Source organism: Rhodnius prolixus, unplaced genomic scaffold (genome assembly GCF_049639745.1).
Source record: "Rhodnius prolixus isolate KJV_2025 unplaced genomic scaffold, Rpr scaffold_3, whole genome shotgun sequence".
Classification (NCBI taxonomy): domain Eukaryota; kingdom Metazoa; phylum Arthropoda; class Insecta; order Hemiptera; family Reduviidae; genus Rhodnius; species Rhodnius prolixus.
Window position 1 is genome coordinate 322,500 of NW_027411603.1, and position 21,840 is coordinate 344,339.

Below are 21,840 nucleotides of genomic sequence, written 5' to 3' on the forward strand. Positions count from 1 at the left end.
AAGTAAATTGTGACGTGTGATCGAGGTATTTAGCTGTATGTAAGCTTTAGTTCAGCTAGCATCTCTGCTGATTCATTACCTGCAAAGCCAAGGTAGCTCATAGCCAACAGTATCTTCAACGTTATTCCCAGAACTGAGACTGCGTGCTAGGTTTCTGAACTTCCTTATCAGTAGAGATGTCCCGGTGGTTCTTAATGCTGTCTAGCCCAAATTCGCTCTCTGTGTCAGGAAATTTTCAAAAAGAATCGTACTCTCCCCCTCGAATAGTATCTTTAATCGAACATTCTAGTCCTATAAACAGATTTATTGAACGATTCAAGTTTGAGATTTAAATAAACAAGTAAATTATTTAATTAAAGCACATTTGGATGAGAACAAGAGGTCAAATTTTAAAATGAAAATTACCTTTTTTAAATTGATAGTCTCTTGATTACTCTTTTTAATATTTGGCGAATGCGATGTCGCTCATTACTCCTGGAACATGCCTTAGAGTTGCCACTGTCCGGAAGAAATATCATTCTTTTATCAATAAGAACATTTGATTACTTGGGTTATGCGAAGGAGATGAGGCTGGATCACCAACGACAGCCATTACTTAGCACGCTGTGAACTGCGATAGTTTAGGATGTTTGAGCAGGTGTGCCAACTCAAGTAAAAATACTTTCTCATCAACCAACACTGCAACGTCGCCTTCAGATCTCTTACCGACAAACACATGTTGTATTTGTTCTGTAATATATATAGATATAGGAGTAAATGAGATGTTGGTGTGGGACATTTCGTCTAAACTAATTATATCTAAATATACTTCAGGCACTCTGTTTACCTGAACGCCACATATTGACTCGCCTTAGCAACTTTATTGCTTCTATGATACAAAATGATTGCCTTAGGTCGATTTTTAATGAACAATTAGAAAGCTTGGTCCACTAACGACTCGTTTTGCGTCAAAATTAAATGGTTCAGCCCTTTTTTTTGAGAAAGAGGTTGTTTTATTCAAAATGGCTTTCTCTAATATCTAAATGTAAAAGATTTCAGTACATCTTAGATATAAGATTGATCGTTTGTTATTCTGGAATCGTGCCTTGTCTGCTTGAAAGCTAAATTCACATTATTGTTCTTTCTTTTATTCTAATATTACGACCACATCAAGTATGGGGCATTGTGTTTCGTCCGAAGTGTTTACAGGCACTCAGGATGTGAAAAAGATACCCTCCCATTTAAATAACGCCCCTCTATCAAGATTACTTCTGCTTGTTGGTGGACCGACAAGTCGCCTAATCACTCTCTGCGGGTCCAGAACTAACTTTTTATTTTAGTACTTGGTCCTTGAATTTGGAGATGGAGCGATGAAAATAGTTGTCGGTGTGACCGCTAAGGTGGTGGAGCGCTGGTGATGTTTATATTGGTCAGCTGTGATATTTATTGCAGCTGTGATATTCATTGTCCACCTACAACTCCTATTTCCAGATTATCTTCCCTGTCTGGATATCGAGCTGTTTGATATTTTCTTACAACGGTGATCTCATCGCTTAACTATTCCGGCCAAGTTTTTAAATTAACTCGGCCCTTTATATATTTGTTATGTGATTTTGTTTTATTTCTATTTTCATTGGAAATTATTATTGCTATAAACATGCTCGACTTGTCTGCTATCTTATTTTCGGGTCCAGATTTATTTTTACAATTTTAGGGTGTTTTTTCAATATGTTTGGGAACTTGCAGAGAATTGGTGGATCTACGCTTCAGCAGTAAGTATTCCAGGAGACTTAAATTTACCTTTGGCGCTGTCTGGAAGCATTTCTATGCAGGTATGTTTTTTCTCTTGTTTGTCTAGTGTAAAAACATGAGTTTTCTGGACTTGTTTTACACTAACTTTTTTGAAATTAATTTTATAGTAAACAACTTAATTCTCGTTAGTTAAATAGAATTAAAAAGAATACGTGGTCGGGTTAATCCACTTCTTCTTTACTTTGCTTCTACTATTGTGTTAATGTCCTAATCAAGAAAAGACCCGCATCAGTAAATAAATGATTAAGGTTCACTAAAAAATAAAATAAATGAATGCTTACAAAAGCGCGCGGACAATTAAAGAAAGCGCGGTTTCAAATCTATTTTCTCGCCGGTTGAAGAAGCTCATTTCTCAACTGACCGATTCAAAATTTATTGGGGAAATAAAATGAAAATAATTCTCGCCGGAATTTTAGTTGAGCCGTTTGACGGCGTTCTTTAAGCCGGAAGCATCATCTTGATTTCTTGTTTTGCCTAATTTAGCGATATTAGCTCGTCATCTTCCTACTGTATTCTGGCCAACTAAAAATGTCTCTGTTAAATTTTATAACACGGGAAGAATGGATTTCTTCTCTCCACTCTCACTGCCAAGCAATTAATTGCAAGTGAAAGTGATCTCTGGAATAATGTAATCGGCAGGATTCGACTGGAAGGTAGACTATAAATATAAAACACAAACTTCAACTGGCCACTTTAATTCATACGACCAAAGGCTAAATCGCACGTATCTCAATTAAAATCAGTCCTGGCAAATTTGTTACTTTGATACGATCTACGTCAGCTAGCTCAAATTTAGTTCTCCTAGAGAGATCAAAATTTTAATATTCAAGAAGCATTCCTTAAAAAAGTTATTCGAATGAAAGTGGGAGGTTATGTGTAAAATTGGTGAATTCAACCACCGAGCACACTATGTAAGCTTTGGCTGAATGTCTCTCTAAGCCATACAAAATTGAAATTTCATTTCAAGTCCAAGTTAGAAAAAACTCGACCCAATAGATTTCGGATTCCACAGACTCACAAGAACAGAATTCGCTTTGAACATTGATTGTTCTACTCCTGTCCCGCTCCTTCAAAAGACGGTTCTATTATAAAGAAATAAAATTCAAGCCATCTTAGCACAGTCAAATTTCTAAATAGAAAATGAAACTGAGAATTTTAAAATGCGAGCATATTCCAAGTTTTTGGTTCGTTAGTGAATGTTTTTTCATGACTTTAAGCCTTGTCCATCTGTCCAAGTTGCGATGTAGACGAAGACAGGAAGCAACTGAACTAATATCTAAATTAACAACCATGGATGTATCCCAGTGTTATGCAGGATGAGAGGCAGGCTAATCCATCGTCGCTTGCGCATTAAAGAAGGGAAGTTAGTGCGGAGTTGAAATTACCAACAGTGCAGAGAAAGAGACACTGCCTCCTGTAACCAAAACCACAAATTCGCATAGATACCCAGTTCAGTAACTCAGTAATTAACTTGTGTGCGACATTAGTGACAGTTAGCACAACATTAATATAAACCTAAGCCTTCAGCCTACCAGTCAGTAACTGCAAACTCTCTTCCAATTAGGATTATAAGTTTTATAATCTCAACTAGAATCTGCTTGCTCGGCAAACTCATTCAGTCTCTTGAGAAAGGTCTTTAGCCTTTCTTAGCTATCGGTGATTCAAATCTCTGGGATTATAAGTGTAAGGGGGTTCAAGTTTTTGAACTGGTACAAGTCGTACGATGGATGGTTTAGGGTTGGGGAGAAGGAAGTTTTGGGAGAATTCTGTAAATGTGTCTGCTAGATAACTATTTGTAATTCGACCGAAATACCATCCATAGTAAAATATGATGTTCTCACGGGAATTAAACGCGTATTTAAATTGTTTTGGGTAGCCGAGCGGCATCGATGATGTGGCCGTTGCCTTGTACATACTGCGCAATCTTGTCCAATATTCAGTTTCAATCCCGTCAGAATACCTTTATTACCCGAATGTTCCAACGGTATTCTTTTATTGAACTGAGGTGTAGGTGTAGGGTGGAGGCATAACGCAAAGTTTCTTTACCTAAAGATGTGTAGGGCAGCTTACCTCTTGTACGAGGACGTATGCGATCGTGACAAATTTTTTATTTCCACCGGATGTATACAATTTGAGATTCATAAATAGGAAATAAAAAAGCATTCGGCAATAGAGGGTACTGAGAACTGAGCTAAGCAATCCGTCCGATAGTCCGAACGACTGACTTGTATCTTGAGTGCGAACTTGAATTTTCTAGGATCCCATTAGAAATCTTTTTTATCTGAGGAGGTTTCAAAGAAAAGTGGCAAACTTTTGTTGTCTTCATAGCGTACAACCGAAATTCCATTCTCCAGAAAATCGACATCAGTAAAAAAATTAACGGACAATTCAATTAAGAAAAAGAAATCTGTTGTCTTCAGGTGAAAGCCCTTTTTTGAAAATTGGACTCGACCGCAATCTCATGATGTGGTAATGCAGGAAGGAAATTGCAAAAACGAAAAGTTATGACGCAATTAAACGAGCTATAGAGAGGAAATGTGGCGGCGGGGATTTCAATATCGGCAGCGCAGTTTTGTTTTTGAGATCGTAGGTGGATGGACAGAGTGCGGCATGGAACACGTGTACCAACATGCTAGATATTAGTACAAGTTGTGCAGAGAAGCTTGTTACAACTGGAGGATGGATGCATATCTAATTGTGAAATTAGAATATCCTACCTACGGCGGCGGATTGGCAAGACATGGTAGAGGCCTCTTCACTTATGAATATTCAGCGCAGAGGGCTCCCGTCCTAGCGCACCAGGAGCCCGACCTTCCGGTCGCTGCAAATCGCAACTAACTCACCAGTGATGTGTTACTGCAATGTGCTCGTTAATCTTACCTGATGTACATCTGCTTCAGGGTTGGGTAAAGGGCGCCTTGCACTTATTGAAAAACTCATAAGCTCACGAAACGATTTGCTAAAGGGTAATTCACTCTGACGCTTCTTAATTGGTTTTCTTGAGAATCCAATGCCAACCACACTTTTGTTTGTTTAGGAAGTTTCGTGCTCGATATCGGAAATACCCCATTTTTGCCGTTCCTTGTGACGAGGTGGACTCTCCCCCTACCCAATGTGCATGGAAACAAAGACAGCTGATAAGGCCGGCGTTGTTCACTATACTATGTGTTAGCGTTCAATCTCAATTCCTGTGTTCGGCTACTCCTCATTCCTGGCTAGATACTTCCAGCCACAAGGCTTGCTTGGCACCACCTAATCATACTATCATACGCATTCATTTTTAGATTTGCACATGAAATGGAATATATGTTAGTTAAATACAGTACTGTAAGGGTTACCTCCACTCTAGTAATTTGTACATAGGCAAGTATTGTACTTAGTTCTAATCAAGCTGCCCTGTTGTATACACTCCCTTGCATCGCAAGTACCTTGATCATTACTTTAATTTCTATCTTTATTAATCGTTCTTTTTCAATAATAAGCTAAACTATAAAATAATTTACCTTCACATTGTCCTAATACTAGCACAACCAACAAACAATTAGTGAAAACCCGTGTGAAGATAGTGTATCGGTTTGAAGTTGAAGTCGATGGTTGCAGGAAATGTTTTGACATTCACAACAGATTTATTTTCTAAAATTTTGCTGGCATTCAATTTAAGTACAGATTTGTATGGACCTGTTCACTATGAAATTTCTGATGTAGAAGAGCGAATGTATCCAGGGCAGCTAATGCTTGTCCAATTACGTTTTTCTGGAAATAGTGTTTCTCTGAGTATAAAGCTCTAGCATTTGCCCTAGAATTGATTCTTCCGGCTACCTCCAAGATAGTGAGTTCATGCAGGCTGCCAGAACTGCAGTTGTTTAGGGTAGCTTACAGCTGTACCCAAACACCCGCACGACCTTTGGAGACCCTCTGACTGTCGGGGATTCCATTTACTTGTCAGCTCTCTTTCTGTGTGTGTATACGATACAATTCTGTTTTATAAAAAAAGAGCTACACTTCCATTTATCCCGTATATATTTGCATAGATTTCATGGGTTATTTAGTTGGAGACAAAAACTAGCAGAAAGTCCGCCTGCTCTACTTTATTGCCATTCTTCTGGGTGTTTGTTTCCGTTTAATACGTCTTATTTTGTACTGTGAAAGAACAAAGTAAGGAATGAATTTAAAACAAAGCCGTAAATTGTGAATGAATATTTTTGATTCGGAGTTTTCTCCTAAAGTACACCATTTGAGCTGCATTGACTATGAACAATTGGTCCGATTTTTCGTGTGTATATGTCTGTAGGTATGTAGGTCCGATTGTCTGTGGGGTGTAAATCGCAGAAAGGTTAATTTTTGGTGTAAATCCGGCTGGATGTTTATCGACAAAATCAGATAAATTTTAATTGCAGCTTATTTGAGAAGATTTTCGATTTTTTGTTGTTTTCTGGAAAATTTCTGTATTTTTGTTTTGTTTTTTAAAGTTTTCTACCAAAAATTGCATAAATTAGTTCTTCTCTAGTTAAACAGATGGAACCTACTTTCAGGATTGCGTGCTTACAGCCATGAGCCTTGATTAGAAGCAAAAATTATAATGGAATACGCAATCCTTTCTTGCTGGCAACTTGACTCAACCAATAGTAAGGAGTTTTCTCCAGTAGAGTTAGATGGAAAGCAAGCCCACTGTCTCGGTTGGACTTGTACATATCTCAGGAGTATCTCGATATTTTATTTAATTTGCTTAAATTATGTTCTTGTGTTTCCTAATTTGAGAGAGAAATTGAGGCAGGAATGAGGGAAAGCGATCTAGTTATGATGGATCCTCCATATGATGGACCATCGGCAAATCTTTAACTTCTTAGTAAAGTTGAGGATTAGTTTCAAGGATGAGAAACACTTAATCTTGAGCTGCTCCATACTCTGGAGTAGTGAGTAGATCGGCCCTCTTCATGGCCCTCCCAGTTTCCGCTGTTTATTTAGCCGACCGAATTTTCACCAGATATTCTCTCAGAGCCACTTTCTAGAATATGGCTCCAAAAAGTGAAAACTTCTCCACCCACTAAAGTGGGAGTTTTCGTTGAGAAATCTCGATCGCGATCTCCTGGTAGCCATACCGAGCCTTAAGAAAGATTTTTTATTACCTAGTTAATATGCATTATTTCCATTGAAAGCGTGTCCTGCAACGATCTAAACGACATTTGCTTTCCTAACAATATTCTGCTTCACTTTGGTGATTAAATTTTTAATAAAGAGTAACTTCTCTTTCCAAAAGACTTATCAACCTTGATAGGATTTGGCAGAAAATAAATCTTCAATGTGGGCAATCATCTCAAGAAGGTTGGGAACCTCTGGTCTCTGAAAGCAAACACACCAATTAGAATATGAAACTGAATTATATATAGAACTGTGTGTTCTATTTGTACAATAGTATGGTTTGAACAGACATCTCTGATATCCAGAATATTTCTTTGTGGGCTATCAGAGTCCGTTTATCTGATCGGCTGAGGGCCTTGATCCTCTCTTCTGCCAAGTCTTTACTCTCTGGGCTCCTCCTCGTCACTCAACCTCAACTTATTCTCTACCACTCTTATTGTGCCAAAGAGGTAGAGACATGAATAAATACTTAAAGAAGTCACAATGTGTATCTATCAACCGTTTGTTTATTATAGAAGTTGGCAAGATTGAGTAGAAAATCGAAACATAATGAATTTTAAGTCGAGACACATGGCTTCCCTGTCTCACAAACACCCTGAATATTGAGATTGTGCGGGGCTCCAAATTGACGTAGTCCAACCATGGTACAGCCAGTCTCCAGTCATGATCACAGAGGTCCAAGTAGATGGATTCTGTGCGCTGAAATTTTCTAGAAAACGGCAGTTGCAATACTGCCTCTTAAACTAGACTCAAACTCAAATGATTTGATTGTAGGAGCTTTTAAAAAAGAGTTTCAGTGGTGCTAAGGCCTTGCATTTGAGATATATGTGTATACAATGTATGTTATTACTAACGTTCTACGAGCTCGAAGACCTCAAAGGGCTTGCGCATTTAAAAACAGGCTTTTTTAAGTTCACTATACTTTCAGAATAATTTAATGAAAATTGTAATTCTAGAATTAGAATATTAATATAGCAGTAGGTGAACGCCATGGATTGGCCAAGCGAATCTGCGTTGATGTGGCCGACCAGTTACCAAATACGGTGCAGAGGGGAGCCACGCTGTCACCATGGATACCAGAATGGTATTTGGGTGAACGGTGGTGCCATCTGCTATCGACATTCTCAAACTTGCTGGCTCCAAGCGCGCAGCCTCCGCTTTCCATTTAGTTCAGAGCCTATCCGTTGGATGTCGTCGTCATACTCTTTTCCACCTCACATTTCTAGTCCAGAACAATCTTCAAAGAACAGTCCGCTCCTTAGCGTTTGCAGTGGCTGGCTTTCACAAATTTTTTCATTTGTCTTCCTCATGCTAAAATTATTAGAAGACATGAAAAGATAAAAGTAACAACTTGGTACTGTTAACTAAAACTTAGTGGTCCAAGAAAAAATGAAATGAAGACTGAATTAATAAAACAAATTACTCAACAACCACCGTAAACTCAAAATATAACTTAAAGCCAACTTTTAATTTTTGTTGTCGCTTTTACGTCCTTGGAGCTTTGTTCGGCTAAGTTTGGTAATCGTTCCAAATTTTATATTTTGACTTTCACAGGAAAGGTTCAGTTTCTAGGTATTAGAATAAAAAAAAATGTTCTTATATAAAATTATCTGTGTGTTCGTGAGTGATGGTTCGCTCGGCCAGCTCAGAAACTGAAAATAGTGCGAAGTTTAATTTTGATGTTTCGTTAAAGTTACTGCGGGGCCCTGTAATAAAATTGTAATTAGGGCCATTTTAATGAATGAATTGTAACGCTGCTTTCTTTGTAAGAGAGATCTCATTGCTACAGCTGATCAATGATTGAAATCAGAAGTTTTATAATTTCATGTTAATATAACTTTCTTGGAGATATCCTTCCTCCCCCCACCCTCCCAAAAGTGGTACCCAGCCATAGCGTGGGCGATGTCTGGTTGTTTGTAGTCATACCTGGAACAAATCGACTACACTTCTCGACTATGGAGTGCCATTTTGAAGATAAAGTTTCTCAAATTCATCAACTGCACTGGGAAAAAGTTATGGGGATGTTGCGGACCCGATGACATGACGTAGAGTAAGTTCCAATTAGCGCAAGGGATACCCGCATGGAAGCAGCTCTCACTGCAATGACCGTTGCACTCAACTTTTTATTGAATCCTCACGACCTACCTATTGTCAACAAGGTAACTGTCCAGAACAACTGTTAGCCCGCATCCTCCCAATTAGGTTTGATTAACTACAATTAACTGTTTGTCGGCGCGTCTTTCTTACTTACCTTTAATATCTCGCAGTGTGACTCAGCGCCAGGCTGGTCAACCCCACTTTCCTCTTGATGATGTGACAGCAGTTGGCCTGCCTGCTTTTCTCTAATCTAATTCCGGTGATCACAAGTTCCTCTTTACATTCCACGGTGAAGTAAATTGATTTCAAACATGGCTTGCTACTTTTGGTTCTTGCGGATATATTTTCGCCACTCTACGAATTAGAGCGAGATCGGCTAAAACTTGCATCTGTATCAATGTGCAAGCAGTCTGAAGTTGGTGTTTCGTTTTACTCGTTTGTTGTGACTGGAGATCAAAGCTGAGCTTGCTTTTGTTTGCACCAAAACTCCACTTTAAAAGGCCATTTCTACTTTGTTAAAAGAATTTTTCATTTCTCATATTGCTGAAGTTATTTCGAATGTTTCAAATTATCGAAAATGGGATTTCCATCGAAATGTGCATCATGTGTACTTAATGATTGCTCACGAAAACATTTTGCCACAACTGCAGTGGTTATGAATCAGAATTCCGCATCTAGTTTTAATGGATGGATATTTCTGCTATCTGAGATATTAATGGAAATCAGTTTCCTTTGAATAAAGGAAAAAATACTCAGATGTTTTAGAGGAATGTTTATCCAAGATGTTTCCAAAAGCTCTAATTTCGAATACATTTTGTATCTCCTAAATTTCTACTGCTTTTAATATTATTTAACGCGGAAAAATGATTCGCATAAATATGTTGCGGAAAAAGTTCTAAAATAATTATTGTTTTCTCCATTCTTACGGAAAATTCACTAGTCATTCTTAAAGTTATACAGTTGGTGAATATTCGTTTCGTTATTCATAGATATAACTCAAAAAATGAACATATTTTTAGTTTAGATTGAAAGAATGGGGCGTTTTTCAAGAGCAAAATCTGTAATAGTAGAATTATTTGTATAATCTTGTTTACATTGATCGGCTAATTGGAACACATCGGCTGTTTCTAATCCTTTCTTTTCGGTTCTTTTTAGCGCTTCTCTTTAATCTAATTGGAATAGTTTCTGGAATTTGCCGCATACAACGATTAAATGTTCTTGTTAACGTAGTGAACTTGTTTCGTGTCGTCAAGAACAGCAACCTTATTATACCAATTCTCATTCGTTAAGAAAATGACATAATTCAGATTTCTAATATTTAAAAAAAATCACTTTAAACCAGTGCTATTTTACAAGTTGAAAAACTCGGTGCAACTCATGACTAGCCAAGTTTGCTTGCTTGGAGCTCCCGCAGCGGTACTGAATCAATCTGGATCGAATGGACCTTCAACAGGTTCATGTACATAGGAATAGGTTTGTTTGAAATCTTCGCAGTTTCATGGCACATCTGAGTTAGTGTCACGGCAGGCTAACCGAGCCAATCGTTGATCTGATGGTTAAAATTTAACAATCCTCTTCTCGGACACTGGGTGTTGGTCGCACTCCTTGTCTGTTCTCTTAGGGACCAAAAGATTCCTTTTTCGGTATGCACTCCAGAAGCAAGCGGTGATTGGCACAATTAAATGAAACGGGCCATGAGATGAGGTACTCCTAACGTTCTCTAGACGGGTTGTAAGTGGTGCAAGTTTTCACTTCTATTGTTGTTAGTACAACAATAATTATAATCAAAGAATTCTTGGTTCTAATTCAAAATTAGTTCATGAATTTGAAGGCAAATTATTTAAGAAAACCTGCATCACAGCCTATGTTCTCTGAAGACAGTTGAAGCTGGCAGTCAGAATGCCTAGATAACTTGATTCACTCGCAAGAGGGCACCGCATATCAAAGCATTCTCTCCATATTGCTGAAAGCTGTTGTCAGTTTGATTGTTTAGTAATGTTGAAGGATATAGTTGAATTTGTGAATTGTGATGTTGGGTTTGAATAGAATAGTTGAGGGTGTACCACTCTATTGTCAAACAATTGGGTTAGTTGTATTACTCGGGTGTGCCCTTCTCATATAAAGGTAATTCCACCTGGTAGAGGGTAGATTGCTGACAACCACTTGTGCACACCACTGAGATATAGCTTGGCCTGAGGGGTGCCGCTTCATTGATGATCGTAAGCTTGCGTACGAAGGTAATTGATGACTGCATTCTCTCAATTGGACACCATCTGCAGCCTCAGGCTCGACCCTCATGCTGCACTTCTAGTCCATCCACAGACAGATGACCATAGTGCAGCTAGTTTAGGCGCCCGCATCGTCTCCCCTTGTGTTCAATGAACCCATGTGTCGTTTAATTAGACCTGAAGATTTAATTGATTAAACGTGCCCGTACTTTACCTGTTCCTTGTCAATTAATTGAGTCCAGTCCAGCACATCACCTAAAAGTTGCACACACCACGAAAATACTGAACTAATAAACTCCAAAAATTAAAATGTTTTTAGTTTTTAGTTTAATGCGAATACGTTAGATCTCTTTTCTAAAAATAATTAAATTTCAAATGAGAAACTTACTACATCTAGACTCTTGCTAGGAGCAAGTTTCAGCACTTGTAATTCCGTCATTCCCGTTGGATCTTGCCCAATCAGAATTAACAATTTTCCGGAAACTTGAATAAATTCATCACTCATTGTCAAAGAAAATAAATTGAGTTTCGCCTCCTGCTTCATCATTTTATTTTCCTTCTTTTTCTGAGTCTCTTTCCTTGGGTCAGTCGACTACGACTTATTTTGCCTCGGCCAAAATTTAGCGAAATTTTTCATGTCAGAATTCATATTTAAAAAACCAAAACTAAAATATAAACAAGGTTACAAAAGATTTGGGGAAAATTTTACAGTAAATTGTAAAAGTAAAGAAATAATTGAGATATACTGTTATTTTTGTCAGGGTGAGGCCATGTTTACCTTAAGTACATTTGCTTAAATTTGCGACAATTTTCTTGAAGGAAGAGTCTGCGGTTAGTTCGGGAAGTCTTAATACGAGACAAATAAGATAATAGTACGATCAAATTTCACTGGTACACTCTATGTCCGGAAGTATGTTTGGAACTAACCAGAAATGGGGAGGGGGGTTACAGCCGGAGTCTGTTACACTTCCCAAAATGCACTTCATCATTTATAAAGAAGTACACGAATAAATAGTGGTAAGTTCCACTAGAAACGGATACATCACATAGAGAATTTTGCCTGCCCAAAAGACTGCACAGCTCAACTCAACCTACCAAGTTTCATTCGTGGTAACCTTCCCCAGAATTATTTCAGTAGAATATATGGTCTCCCACGGGAAGTAAAAAGTATCGCCAATTTTTTTGGTTGGGGCTTTACGTCCTACTTAATTATATGTCGTAGACTGGGGCAGACGTTCTTATTTTATTAAATAGAAAATAGCTCACACTGGCGTTATAGAACCTAAACGAAACTTCTTCGTTTAATTTGGAATTAATTGTGGTCCGAGTAGAAAAGCTGAGGAAAAAGGTGAATTTCTCTTGAAGCGATAGGTTGACTGATTAGATTCTGAAGAGAGAGCTGCGCCACGGCGAAGAGAGTTGATGGCGCGGTTGAGAGCCAGTAAGGTGGAGTCGCAGTGTCACGAACGCTGCGGCGCTAAGTAGACAGTTTGTATTCATTCTGTCGCTCGGCTCATATACTAAACCTTCCCCCACTCTTCTGCGCCAGTCGTTTCTTTTTATTTCGGATTAACTTAAGTTAAGTCAGGCTGTACTTTTAAATAGGATTTCTTTACTTTAGTGCCAAACCGCTAAAGTATTTCGTATTCTTTTGCCGGGAGTGCTCGGCAGCAGAGGTTCTGTTATCCACTTTCTGCCGTGAAATCCCGGCTACTTTGTGGCATCTATCTCAGCCATACTTTGCTCGGTATTACGAACGCCAAACAGGATTTCACTACGTAAACGCTCTTTTTCTTCTCATGAAACTTGATAACTTGTAAACTTTGTTCTTCCTGTGTACACGACTCTCCAATTTATTGCCAAGATCATAAAATTCTCTCGCACACAACTAAAAACTAATTGGGATTATGTCTGAGAACTTCCTCTGTATTCCTGAAGTACTTACAAATGGAGTACTCACGACTTGAAATTAAACTAGGTCAGTTGATTCTTGACTCAGCAGCTGCATAACTTAAATCTTAACTTCCATCACTTCTCCTCACCCTCAGTTTCCGAGCCTTAAATCTCCCAAATTTAGTTTCTGTAGTTTTTAACAATTTTATTGGAAATCCCACTCACGACTTAGTTTTAACCGCAATCTCCTGAAAATAATTTAGCTCTTTCCATACAATACTGTCTCAATATATTGAGAGCATTCAAAAACTTCCTAATTAGAGAAATTTAAAATTCAGAGGGCGCTCTTTTTCTGAGAAATGACCGACATTTGCTCTCTGCTGCTAACCTAACCTAACCTAACCAGTTTATTACTAATTACTTCTTAGAATTGGTTTCCAGTTGCACAACCTGTTCTAAATTTCGGTTTTCGGTTTATAGTTTTTTTAAAACCATTCAGAGATCTCATAGTTCAAGTCAATTACCAAACAGAATTCTATCAGTAAAATATTTAGAAGAATCACAACCACTTAAGAACAAACAGATCATCAAGAATGAAAAATATGGCTTCAGGTCTGTGCTACCTATTGCTGTCAGACTACCAAGGTAACGTAACTAGTGATATATCGGAAGCATACATACATCTCCTGAAATAGACATAGAAGAGCTGTGTGAGGAAGTGATTTGAAAGAATATTCCCTATGGTGCGGCTTTTGGTTGGATAGTAACCTCTCTCATATCGTCAATTTCCGTCAATTAAGAACCTACCCGATATCAGTAACACGGTAGTATGGTTAGTGTGGTTACTGGCAGGCAGAGAACGGACCTTCCTCTCATTTACATAAGTCCTAACAAAAATAGCAACCTTCTTAGCTAGGTTATAATTTGCTAATAGTAAAGTAACCTGTAATATTGATTTAAATAAGTTTATTAGATTGTTTTATGATTATTACGAGATGGTCGCTTTATTAGAATCAAGTTCATAAAAGTGGCGAACTCAGTTTACCCGGAGGGGAGGGGGGACGTGTTAACAGTTCGCCCGAAATAATAACATGCAAATCGAGCTGCCAGCATTATCCGGGCTGCACGACGACATGCCAAACACAAAGAATGCCAGCCAGCCTGCTGCTTTTATTGCCTACTTCCTGAGCCACATTATTGTAGGCGCTTTTTTTATTACTTTGTAGTGCGCCGCCATTTATTTATATAACACACAGCTTACTTAATAATAACTCCATAATAAAAATATACTGCTCTTTGACCAGGCGGCAGAGGCACTCCTGCACATTGTGTTCTACTTCCGTTCTCCTGCTGCTTCCGTTTTCTTCAAGTTTTTATAAATTTTTAGAATTTCTTTTAATTCTCTTATTTCAGGGTAGAGAAAGAAAAATTCTCTAAACACACGATTAAGTTCAGGTTCACTCACAAGTTTCATATTAAATTGTGCAAATTTATTTGAAACCTACTTAATAATTTTAAAGAAGGAAGAAGTGAGGTTCAAAACTCATTACAGTCCTGTAGAAGTTGAATTGATGAAGTTGCGGCGACAGGAAACATGAAGTAGATCTATCAACATGTCCAGAGTACGCCTTTGTTTTTACTTTTCTCGGCGTTTCCATCTTCATTGGTGCCTTGATACGACATCATGATCCACTGAGCAGTTAAAAGATATTAATCCTTTCGTTTTAATGCTTAATTAATCCTTAGCTTTAAAAGTACTTTTACGGTTCACCTAACCGAATAGCAACTTTAATTTTGTAAAGTTTCTCATAAAAGCTCTTATTACAACTTTTTAAAACATTTTTGCATAAAAATGGTTAAATCCTGTGAAGCAGTGAAAGCGTCTGTTCAATAAGATTACCTGGTTTGCTCTGAGAGAATGCGTGCTCAAGTAGTTTGTAGCAGGTTAGTGTTGACCTCTGGTCAAAGTATTTCTCAATGAACATGTTTTAGTCCAGTAAGGTCTCGTTTTGAAAAATCCGAGTGAAACAGCTGTTGCCGGCTGCCCCAAACTACTGCTGTCCTCTGTTGCGAGCAGCAACATGCCACCCGGGAGCATGTAAATGTGTGAGAGTGGCTTGAGGCTGTAGCCGGGGATATTGGGATTCCTTGATGTAAGTAGGGGGTGCCGAGCGCCTTGATCCTGGCCTCCCTCCAACTGGCTGGAGGAACCTTTGATTTAACTACACCAAGATCTTCTCTTTTCCTTCTTCTAACCCTCCTGTTCTGAAAAGCGCTACTGTGTAAGAACCCTACTGTCTGCCGACACGTGATTTCCCTGCCCACGTTACGCACCATCAATCCAGAGGTGTGACATACGTTATTGAAATTCCTTTCTTTTTGATTCTAATTGATTCCTTTTATCGCCGACACCAGAGCCTTTCCTTCTGCCAACCTTTAGATTAAATAACAAATCTGTAAATTCTTCTTTCGTTTCTCTGCAAAAGTTAAAACGACAGACATTCGTTTAATCAATAAACAGTAGCGTGCGGATAGTTTTGAATCAGGCAGTAACAATAAAATAAATAAAATGGTATTTGTGGGAAGCGACTGAACACATGTGTAACGATCGGGATACATTAACCTTAAGAAATTCGAGTGTTAGTTAAGTTTTGATACCCATGAATAGCTCGATATTAACAAGTATCTTTATACCTAACCGACCGTGTGGTCTCTATTTCCCGTTTAGCCTCTCAACATGCAAATTACCATTGGTCACAGTTTTCACGGGAAATACTCTGAGTTGAGACGGAAGAAATTGGGTCTGTGGCTGAGGCGAACCCACAGCATCAAAAACAAAAAATGCAGGAAGCAGAAAAGTTTCTATTTAGATTGCCCCCTCCCAATATAGTAACCCCCCTCTGTGGTATTCCTCAATGGGAAAGGGTATTAGGTATTTCTTTGTACCCAGCATTCTCATTTTGAAGAAGATTTATTTAGTAAACTCGTTGAGTACAATCTGAGATTGCGGAAATTATTACGATTATTTAAAATTCGCAGTTCGAAAATTTAAGAATAGAAATAACCTTACAATTAAGGTTACAAGAGGGCCTTGTTATCTGATTTTATTGAAAATGTTTTAGTTGGCTTTTCTGTTGCTCGTACCCTTAATATGAAATTTCGACTGCACGATTTTCCATTGTTTTAGTTGTACTAACCTCAGGACATACTCTCAGGGGATCTTTTAACTCGTCTTCGGTTAAATCACAAAGTAGATCTGTTGGTCGTGATAATGTCATTATCAATCTTAATAAAAGCTGGTGAAGTGAAGTGCGCCTGCGCTCATGACAAAATTAAACATTGAAATTACACAAATGATAGGTTGACAACTTAGGCATATATTTACTGGAGTAAGGTATTGATACATTGGGCTGTGATTGTTCCATTTAAATACCGAAAAGGTTTATGCCAGCGCACGGGAGAGGTCCTGAGGGGACATTCAGGACTTCGTATTGCTCTGCACGGTCCACCACCCACACCAGATAGGTGGGCAGCACATACGACAAGAAGGAGCCGGTGAAGATGATCAGCACCATGGAAACTACAGTCGCCTCAGGAGTCAGCCCGGCTGCCAGCGCCTGCACTATCGTCTTCAAGAAGATCGAGCCGGGTAACAGCAGCGTAACTGGTACCATTATGAAGATCAGAAAGTCTGTTACCACTTTGCGCAGGGTCAGTCTTGACTGAGGTATTTTGCGTTTTGCAGGCATTCTGAAACACTGCAAAAATATAACAATCAAGTGAATTGGAATTTGAATAATTAAAAAAAACAAAAAGAAATTGAAATTGGTTGACCAAAAATTTTGAAGATTGATTTTGATTGGGGAGGTTCGGACAGAAAGGAATCCTTTCTTGCCAACGATTCGCCAGAGTTGCCTGCCTTTTTCAGGGCTCGGCGCTGCACCACATCAGGAAGAGTTAAATTAAAATTAATAATAAAATAACTCTCGTATTAAAGTGACTCCAACATCTCTAACAGCACTTCGCGTAATCATTTGTTAAATTACTTTTTAGGGGTAGGTAATTTTTGTCTTTCTAGGGAAGCTGTGTTATCTCTCATCTCCCGCAGAACCCTTCAAAGCGAACTGATAGGTAGGCGTAACATGTAGTGTTCGGAGTTCAAATTAAATTCTTAGACGACTCTCAATAAGACTTAAAGACATTTCGAAAGAAGTTGTCTTGTAGAATCGCCTTCAGTGGACTGATGAGCAGCCTACGTTACGATGTATCTTACGATCGATTCTAAGACTAGAGCTAAATGTTAAAGGTAGCGCTGTGGTACAAAGTACTTTACGTCCTGGTCGCCCTGCAGTACCGTTTTTTTTATGTATAAAAAAGGTTTTGAATGTACAAGCAATCTATGACAATATTATAGTACAATGGCCAAGTTCCCACTAAACTTATTTAAAATGAAACATAAAAGCAGTCGTTACGAAAAATTCAAATTCAAATTTATTAGGCTATGAACTGGATTATAATCGCCACTGTCTTAGAAATACCTAGTAGTTTCTAAAGGTAATCCAAAAGCTCTAGTGCCTTAGGCACTCTGGATAATTCGAATTGATAATAACAGAACAAAGTCATGACGTTAACAGGAAATAGGCAAAATCTCATTGTTCAATTAAGTGTTGGCAGAAGCGTACACTAGCAATAATTAATAATAAAACCGAACAAACTTAAATAACTAAATGCTATTCGCCTAACAACAACTCAGCCTAATGTATTTTAATAGGCAAACGCCATTTAATAAGATAGAATCTTCATAAAACTGTCTAAATTAATCATTTATAATTCCCGCTATATTTATAACTTTAAATAAAATTTTCCTCGAAGGGATTTTTAATATTAAACAATAACATAAATTGTAATGAAAACTTGATCTTGAAAATTGATTTTGAGGGCGTTCTTGGATTAGGAGTTTGAGTTTTGCTAAATGTTCCTGGAGTTGGTGGTAGCGCTGGTTGGGATGTGCAGCGCTACCACCCGAGGAAGATCACACTAATGAGTCTTTGGAAGAGCAATTGGACTCCGTTTAAATGGTTACTATTGGAAGAAGGAATCTTTGAGATCTCCTCTCATACAGCAGACGCCGCTTTCTGGCGTCTTGGAATGTTAAGCTATTAACCGATAGAAAATTAGAAATTTGGCAAACTTACCCTTACGGTCTGCCCCTCTCTGGATGGAGTACAGTAGGCGATGCCCTGGTGGATAATATTTCTAAGAGTTTATAGAATGTGTATTAAAGACTAGAAAAATTTAGTCAACGAGAAAATTGCCGGACAAACATGATATGATTTATATCGCAATAGAAAAGTCATGTGTGCGCGTCATATGTTGGTAACAATCGATTACAATTTTATAATTAACATGGGTTTATGTATCGCCCGGAACCCAATCATGTTTCTTTCTCTAAATTGCTGCCTTAGTGTAATGTACAACCTAAATGTGTTGCACAAGTTCCTAGTTTTAAGATATGACATTTCTGGAACGACAAGTGTGATGGGAGCTAGCTCTAGCTCCTCTAAAACCTCAAAGCTGTGGTAATACAATTTTTTCCTAAAAATTATTGAAATAAAAATGTGATCTATCAGCGAACAGAAAGTAGGCGCTAATCTTAGCAGCCATTTTAATGTTAATCCTTTCATAAAAGGACCGAATTTGTTCCGAAATAAGTTTAATTTTTTTAAAGAATTTGCTTAAAACGCAGAAGTTCAGCAACACATTGTTGATACAGTGTAGGGGGGGCTTTTTGCAACCCCCTCTCCAGAAGGAGGCTGCCTTTAAGGTGTCTTTTAATAGAATTTCATGAAAAAAATGTTTTTATTAAAACTTATAGATTTAAATAATATTATAACAAATCGGGAAAACTCTAAATGAAACTGAAAAATACCCTTTTTTTATTGAGGGATGGGGGGGGGGGTCCTTCCAGTGGAAACCTGAATTCTCAGTTGCTGTGGATTTTGAACTTTTGTGCCCGAATTTCACATACTCAGATATATTCTCTATTCTGTTAAACCACTATTTCCGGGGAACGGATATTTCCGGTGATAGTTCTATTTAGAAAATTTGAACATTTACAATACTTCCGGTTACTACCGGTTGAAAGAGGAAGTAAGTAGTGGTTAGTGTATATGGTTCGTGTGGTGACCCAATTGAGAACAAGGATAATTCTAGGCACATTTTATCCAGAATGCACAGCTGGGAACCTCGCAGACTCATACATTGTTATCAGTAATTAAACAGGATTATGGAAACACAGGCGGTGAGGTTACGCGGAGGTTACCATATTGTTCTCTTGCTTCATAACGCCGTAAACTTGTAATGATTTCATTAGGGGACGAACACAAAGTCGGGCTGGCGATCTGTGAGTTCCCGGATTGGAGCAGATGTTGGTTTTTAGGAGAGGATTAAAAAAACGACCTTCCGGAGCGCCGCCGCATACTCTTTGCCAAGTAATTACAAGGATATAAGTAACAAGAATCATATGGAAGGGAAAACGCAATTAAAGATATAAACCACGGTTCTGTCCTCTCCACCGAGTTGACCCTCTAAAACAACTGCCTTTTTAGTTTTTGCAGCTCCCAGTGTGAGCAAGTACTGCAATCACTCAGATTTTCGAAAACGAGTTTGAATCTCTGTCAAAACACTAGCCCAAGGTCTGTATGTAGAAGTCTCATATTTGTTCATAGACTTTTTGTTGATTAAAGCTAAAAAAGTTTGGTTTTTAGCTGTTTTGGTATCGATCTATCCAGCACAAAGGATTTGGCCAAATCGTTCAATTGGCGCTTTAGTTGCCCGGATTATTAGAATTTAAAATGTATTCTTTTTAAACTTTTTACAATCAATCGTACATGCAGTCCTAATGGTTATATTTATAATATATAATTCCAAGAGTTATTAAGAAGGGGCCAGTTAAAGTAATCTGTAAAGAGTTGTTTCTGTGTATTGTATATAATTCCAACAAGTGTAGAATATTTATGAACTCCGAATCGGAGGATAGCATGTACCTTTTTTACCTTCTCAAGTGTTCTGGCATTTTTTAGATGGCTTTTAAAGGTTTTCGTTTAAACTTGGACATTTTGTGTGTTTCGTTGCATGATTTAAGACAAGTATTCTTTAGTACGAATTCAAGAGCTCAGAATCAGCATTGCCCGGATGTCCTGCTGGGTGTTATCTAGGCTTTTGACCAGGTTTGGCGTCCAACTGACGGTTGGGCCTTTTCAGCTATTCCATATATCGATTTACGCTTTATTCCCTAAAAAAGTGTTGTGGCACCTCTGCAAACATTTCTTGTGAACAAAAAACCATTCTCCATCTTTGCGATTAGGTCACACACAGCTAGAAAAGCTACTCTCTTATAGCGAATCGCAGTCCTTAAATCTGAAGTACTTACCAAGTTTACCATATGCCCAATTATGTGTAAAAATTTTTATCCTTCACGTGAGCTCTCCTCTATTTTCTAGAGGGGGCTTTTTTACTCTAAACTCCCCGGGTGTGGCTCCGATCTAATCAATAATCGAACACCATTATTGATTGCATTTTTTAAAATAAAAAATGATTAATTTGCTGACAGTGGGACTACAGTGTGAAAGTAAATATAAATAACGATGAGAAATATAATTTTGTGATAATACTGATGTGGGCGGGCCGCAATCACTGAATCTGGTGGTGGGGAGAGCAAACAGTTTTGTTTTGATTAGTTGTTTGCGCAGATTTCTCTTTATCTCGCAGTTTTCAAATTTATCTGCATCTATGTAGTCGCAGGCAAACGTGTTGTTGCAGCATTCAGTTCCATGCTCCTAACACACTGCTACTGTACTAATAACTGCCAATACGAACCAACCGTTCGTCCAACTAATTGTCACACTCGGCTGCTCTTTGTAAGAGCAGCATTACCGCAACTATTAAGTTAAGATAGCACATTGCTTCAATCTACTTTATTACAAGCATTCATCCTATTATCCCAAAAAAGTATTTTACATACACTTGCATAGAGCTTTCACTAATTACATGTATATACTTATAAAAAGTGGGAGAGAGATCATTTTCTGTTCTAAAACCTAGTTTTGGGACTAAACGGGCGCTTTTCTTGGCATGAATTTTCTCCGATAAGGGGAGGCCTCTAAGAATCCAGGTCCTACATTCTCTCTCCTTTTGTCCCGAAGAACGGGTACAAATCTTGAAAGATAGGAAACCAATTCACCTGTTACAGATTACCTCCTTGGGGCGTATTGGTAGGCGGTGATTGTTTTAATCAATATGATACTATATTTTCATTTAGGCACACACTATTCGAGAACGATTGCTTAAACAGATTCAAAGTGAAGTTACGGAATTGACCAGATCTAATAAAAGTAAAGTAAAGTAATCGCCTATTTATTTTAGGCGGGGCTTAACGTCCAACTACCAATTTAGGTGTCGTGGACGGAGGCGACTAGCAAACATACTTTACTGTAAATTTCTTTTATTAACCATTAAATAAAATCCAAGGCCTAAGACCGGGAATCGAACCCAGTTTCACAATACATATTAGCTTCGCAGGTCTAACCAGACTTAATATAATTGCTACATATTCTAATTTGTTTTTCAAACACTAATTAATTACCTAGATAATGGTCCTACGACTGGATAATTCTCCATATGAATAAAAGAT

General features: G+C 38.1%; 1 protein-coding gene and 1 long non-coding RNA gene across 6 annotated transcripts in view; one reads left to right on the forward strand and one right to left on the reverse strand.

Moving 5' to 3' along the window:
- zfh1 (Zn finger homeodomain 1) overlaps nucleotides 1-21,840 on the forward strand; it is a 381,320-nt gene that overhangs the window by 93,751 nt on the left and 265,729 nt on the right. The window lies entirely within an intron of this gene.
- LOC141452842 (uncharacterized) lies at nucleotides 16,506-18,518 on the reverse strand. Its single transcript, XR_012457655.1, has 2 exons — nucleotides 18,344-18,518; nucleotides 16,506-16,906 (listed from the first exon to the last, which is right to left on the reverse strand). It is a non-coding gene; the product is annotated as an uncharacterized lncRNA (long non-coding RNA).